Source organism: Cynocephalus volans, chromosome 8, assembly GCF_027409185.1.
Source record: "Cynocephalus volans isolate mCynVol1 chromosome 8, mCynVol1.pri, whole genome shotgun sequence".
In the NCBI taxonomy this organism is placed as follows: Eukaryota; Metazoa; Chordata; class Mammalia; order Dermoptera; family Cynocephalidae; genus Cynocephalus; species Cynocephalus volans.
The window spans coordinates 150,720,397-150,726,877 of NC_084467.1; the positions used below are offsets into that span (position 1 = coordinate 150,720,397).

General features: G+C 36.5%; 1 pseudogene; it reads left to right on the forward strand.

Annotated features, from left to right (window-relative positions):
* Window positions 1-1,011: 1,011 nt before the first annotated feature.
* On the forward strand, window positions 1,012-2,076 carry LOC134385149 (farnesyl pyrophosphate synthase-like; annotated as a pseudogene).
* Window positions 2,077-6,481: the final 4,405 nt, after the last annotated feature.

Genomic DNA, 6,481 nt, shown 5'->3' on the forward strand with positions numbered 1-6,481 from the left:
TGAATAGCTGGCATTTTCTCTAATCATTAAAATAATTCCTTGTAAATAGTGAAGGGATGGAAAAATATATATCATGCAAATGGAAGCCAAAAGTGAGTATGAGTAACTATTCTAATATCAGATAAAATAGACTTTAAATAAAAAACTATAAAAAGAGACAAAGATGGTCATTATATAATGCTACAGAGATCTATCCAGCAAGAGGATATAACAGTCATAAATATATACACACCCAATTTCTGAGCCTCCAGATACATGAAGTGGACACTATTAGACGTAAAGAGAGAGACAGACTCCAATATAATGATGGTTGGGGACTTCAGCACCCCTTCCAAAACTGGACAGATCATCTAGGCAACAAGTCAACAGAGATTTAAACTACACTTTAGACCATTCAGTCTTGGCAGACATCTACAGAACATTTCAACCAACAGCTACAGAATGTACTTTTTTCTCATCAACACATGCAACATTCTCCAGGAGAGATCACCTGTTAGGTCACAAGTCAAGTGTCAACAAGTTTTAAAAAATTGAGATCATTTCAAGTATCTTTTCAGACCACAAGGGATTAAAGCTAGAAATCAATAACAAGTGAAACTTCAAAAACTAAATGAATACATGGATATTAAACAACATGCTCTTGAAGCTAATTAAAATAAAAACACATCATACCAAAACCTATAGGATATGTGCTAAGAGGGAAGTTTATTGCAATAAAAACTCACCTCAAAAGAGTAGAAAGGCTTCAGATAAACAACCTCACATTAAACCTCAAAGAATTAGAAAACCAAAACAATCCAACCCCAAATCAGTAGGCAGAAAGAAATAATTTAGATAAGAGCAGAACTAAATGAAATAGAGACAAAAAAAAAAAAAAAAAAAAAAAAAGATCAACAAAATGAAAAGCTGGTCCTTTGAGAAAATACAAAATAGAAAAAGCATTAGCCAGACTAACTAAAAAAAGAAGAGAGGACCAAGCAAGAACTGGCAGCCAGAAACATAGCACTTTTCTCTTCTCTCTGAATGAATGGAGACCAGAAATCAAACATTTATGCCCAAGAAAAGCATGATTTTCTCCAGCACTTCTCCCAGATTGTCAAGGTGCTGACTGAAGAAGAGATGGGGCACAGGGAAACAGAAGATAACATTCCCTGGCTCAAGGAGGTCCTGGAGTACAATGCCATTGGAGGCAAGTACCAGCAGGCGTTGACAGTGCTGGTAGTACTCTGGGAGCCTGTGGAGCCAAGGAAACAGGATGCTGACAGTTTCCAGCAGGCCCTTGCCATGGGATGCTGATAGTTTACAGCAGCTGCTGCAAGCTTTCAAGCTTTCTTCCTGGTATCCAACGATGTCATATATTCATCGCTCACTTGCTGGAGGAAGATCTGCTGCTATCAGAAACCAGGCATAGGTTTGGATGACATCAATGATGACATAGTTCTGGAAGCATGTTTCAATCATCTGTTGAAGTTCTACTTCCGGAAGCAGCCTTATTACCTGAACCTGATCCGGCTCTTCCTGCAGAGTTTCTATCATACTGAGACCAGGCCCCCAGGGCAAGGTGGATATTGACAGATGCACTGAAAAATGGTACAAACCTATTACCTAGTTCAAGACAGCTTTCTACTCCTCCTACCTTCCTGTAGTTTCTGCCATGTATATGATAGGCAGTGACTGGGAGAAGGAGCATTCCAATACCAAGAAGACCCTGCTGGAGATGAGACAGTTCTTTCAGATTCAGGATGATTACCTTGACCACTTTGAGGATCCCAGTGTGACCAACGAGATTGGTGCTGACATCCAGGACAATAAATGCAGCTGGCTGGTGATTCAACGTCTACAAATATCCACTCTGGAACAGTGTCAGATCCTGCAGGAGAATTATCGGTAAAAGGAGGCTAAGAAGGTGGCCTGGGTGAAGGTGCTATATGAGGAGCTGGATCTGCCAACTGTGTTTCTGCAGTATGCGGAAGACAGTTACAACCACCTTATTGGGTTCATCAAGCAGCACACTGTGCCCCTGCCCCCGCCATCTTCCTGGGGCTAGCATGCAAGATCTGTAAGCAGAGAAAGTGACCTAGAGACTGCAAGCTCAGGGAGAGGAGGTGCTCAATAAATTATTGTGTAATCTTAAAAAAAGAAGAAGAGAAAAGACCAAATAACAAATACCAGAAATGAAAAGGAGAGATTACCACTGATAACACAGAAACACAAAGAATCATTAGAGACTATTATGAACAACTATATGCCAACAATATGAAAACATGGAGGAAACACAAATTTCTAGACACATACAAACTACCAAGAGTGAACCAAGAAGACACAGAAAATCTGAATAGACCAATAACAAGCAACAAGATTAAAACAGTAATCAGCAATTTCCCAACAAAGAAAAGCCCATGACCAGATGACATCACTGCTAAATTCTACCAAACTTTTAAAGATTAATTAATACCAATCCTTTATAAACTATTTCAAAAAATTGAAACAGAGGCCTTTCTCTCAAACTCATTCTGTGAAGCCAGCATCACGCTGATACCAAAACCAGACAAAGATACCACAAAAAAAGAAAACTACAGGTCAATATCCTTGATTATCAAAGACACAAACACCCTCAACAAAATATTGGCAAAAAGATCAAAAAGATTATATGATGACAATCAAGTCAAATTCATCTCAGGGATGCAAAGATGGCTCAACATATGCCAATCAATAAATGTGATACACTGCATCAATAAATCAAGGACAAAAAACATATAATTATCTCAATAGATGCAGAAAAAGCATTTGACAAAATTTCAATACTTCTTCATGATAATGACTCTCAACAAATCAATATAAAAGGAAAATAACTCAATGAAATAAAATCCTAATATGAGAAACTCACCACCAATATCATCCTGAATGAGGAAAAGCTGAAAACTTTTCCTTTAAGAACAGGAACAAGACAAGAATGCCTAGTATCACCACTCCTTTTTAACACAGTATTAGAAGTACTTGATGGAGAAATCAGGCAAAAGAAAAAGTCAAAGATCATCCAAATTGGAAAAGATGAAGTAAAACTGTCCCTGTTTGCAAGTGACATGATTGCATGTATAGAAAAACCTGCAGACACTACCAAAAAACTCTTAGAGCTCATAAACAATTTCAGTAAAGATGCAAGATACAAAATCAACACACAAAAATCAGTAGCATTTTAATACTCCAACAATGAGTTGGCAGAAAAAGAAATCAGGAAGGCAATACCATTTATAACAGCTACCAAAAAACAAATGAAATACCTAGAAATAAAATTAACCAAGAAGGTGAAAGATTTCTACAATAAGAACTGCAAATCACTACTGAAAGAAAGTAAAGAGGACACAAAAGATGGATGGAAGACATTCCATGTTCATGGATTGGAAGAATTAATGTTGTGAAGATGTCTATACTACCCAAAATGATTTACAGATTCCATGCTATACCCATCAAAATACCAAAGACATTGTTCACACAAATAGAAAAAAACAATCCTAATATTTATATGGAACTATAAAAAACCCTGAATAGCCAAAGCAATCCAGTAAAAACAATAAAGCTGGAGGTATAACACTACGTAACTTCAAATAATAGTACAAAGCTATAGTAACAAGAACAGTGTGGTACTGCATAAAAACAGACACTCGGACCAATGAAAAAGAATAGAGAACCCACAAATAAACCCACACACTTACAGCCAATTGATCTTTTACAAAGGCACTTAGAACATACATTGCGGAAAGGATAGCCTTTTAAATAAATGGTGCTGGGAAAACTTGATAATCCACATATAGAAAAAAATGCAAGTAGACCTGTACATCCCTCCATATACCAAAATCAACTTTAAATGGACTAAAGACTACATAAAAGAACTGAAACTATAAAACTGCAAGAAGAAAACATAGGGGAAACACTTCAGGATGTAAGACTAGGCAAAGACTTTATGAATAAGACCTCAAAAGCATAAGCAACAAATGAACAAATAAATAAATGGGATTATATTAAACTAAAATCCTTCAGCACAGCAAAGGAAACAATCAACAGAGTACAAAGACTACCTACAGAATGGGAGAAAATATCTAGAAACTTTACAACGAACAAGGGATGAATATCCAGAATATGTAAGGAACTAAAACAACTTGACAGTAATAATAATAATAATAATAATAATAATAATAATAATAATAATAATAATAATAATCCAATTAAAAATGGGCAAAAGAGCTGAATAGACATTTCTGAAAAGAAGACATACAAATGACCAACAGGTACATGAAAAAAATGTTCAACATCACTAAGCATCAGGGAAATGCAAATCAAAATCACATTCAGATATTATCTCAACCCAGGTTGAATGGCTTTTATTAAAAAGACAGAGAATAAGAAATGCTGCCAAGGATATGGAGAAGGGGAACCTTATATACTGTTGATGGGACTGTAAATACTGTAAATTAGTACACCCATTATAGAAAACACTATGGAGGTTCCTCAAAAACTACAGATAGAACTACCATAGGATCCAGCAATCTCACTTCTGGGTATATACCCAAGCGAATGTAAATCATTATGTTAAAGGGATGCCTGCTCTCCCGTGTTTATTGCAGCTCTCTTTACAATAGCCAAGGTATGGAATCAACCTAAATATCCAACAGATGACCGGATAAAGGAAACGTGGTATACATGTGTGTGTGTGCATATATATATATATATGCACACACACACAATGGAATACTATCATAAAATGCAGCCATAAAAATGAATGAAATTCTGCCATTTGTAGCAGCATGGATGAACGTGGAAAAAATTATATTAAGTGAAATAATCCAGACTCAGGAAGAGGAAAACTGCACGTCCTCACTCAAGTGGGAACAAAGAAGGAAAGAAAGAGAGAAAGAAAAATAGAAGAAAAAGTTCAATAATATGTTGAACTTTCAGAAGGTGAGTACAGGACTGTGGTTAGTAGAGGTGGGAATGGGAACAGCGAGGAAGGGTTAGTGAGAAATTGATTAATGGGCACAAAGAAAGACTATGTTTTGTAGTGATGACTATGCTAATTATCCTGATTTGATCATCACTTATTGTATACAAGTATTGATAGTCAACTCTGTACCCCACAAGCATGTATAATCAATTAAGTTTCAATACAAAAGGAAAAAGAAAAATAATAAATTAATTAAAATTAAAGAATAAATAAAAATTAATAAGCAATAAAATTCCATGTTTTACAATATTTTAAAAAAATACTAAGTGATTTAAAATAAAGTTTTTAAAAATAGGAATTTTATGTTGATAATGGAGAAATCCCGAGCTAAAACAGAATGTTAACATTCAAAAGACCACATCAGAACAAAAGGAAAAGATGATCAAAGAATTCTGCTTCTGAGATCATGAAGATGCAGTACATTAACATTTGAAGCAAAGAGCATGCAGCAGCACTCATTCTAGCACATGTGGTGGTTAAAAGCACAGGCTTGAGTCCAATGGCAAGTAGATTTTAATTTTAGGATAAACCTAGTGCAGGTGGACCCTGAGCAAGTTGCTTTAACTCTCTGGTCTTAGGTTCATCATCTTTATGATGAGTTGAAGGGTGACAATAATATCACTCACTTGATGACAAAGAAATAAGTATTTAAAGTATGTCCTCCACAGGGAAATCTCTTATTAATTTTGCTGTGATTCCTATGGTGCCTAATCAATGTTCAAATCAATCAGTGTTAGGTGATACAGATCTAAAAGGGATATAGTCTGACTTACGGTATTCTCAGTCGAAACAGGAGGATCTTTACAAAACAGGTTCATTGTGCCCGGGTATCAATCCCAGGGAAGAACTCTAAGCACTTCTCCAATATCATATATCAGTATTAATCCACTTGCACATGTCTGCTGAGACAGAGCAGTCACACTGCCAGTTAGTTAAGCAAAGCAACTTCATTACTCACAAATAGGCAGCAAGGGACAACGGATGCCTACGATTTATGGCGTGCTTGTCCTTCAAGGCTCAGGAAAGCTGTCCAGGGCAGACAGAGTCTTGTCTTCACATGTCCCACATTGCACCACAGCTGAGGGACCCTAAAAGTGTGCTGTGCCCTGAATTTTATACCCAAGGGTAACTTAAACTCTGAGCTAAAGAACTGCAGGACACCCAATTCTAGAAGGGACAGAAATAGAGCTCAGGCTGTTACAACCAGTTCTTCTTTATCTAAGGATGTTTTTTTTCCCAGCACATTGTACAGTTATTTTGAGAACTATGGTTAGAACGTCGGGAAGAGCTGGGACACTGAGGCCACCTGGGAACTTGTCCTATACTCCTGAGTCTGAAAAAAAAATTATTTTTTCTTCAAGTATTTAACAAGGAGCTAGTACACACCTGGCACTATAGTAAGTGAGCAAGAACCAATGTGGTCTTTTCCTTCATGGGCTTATAAGTCTAGCAGAAGTGATAGACATGTGTCAGATATCACAC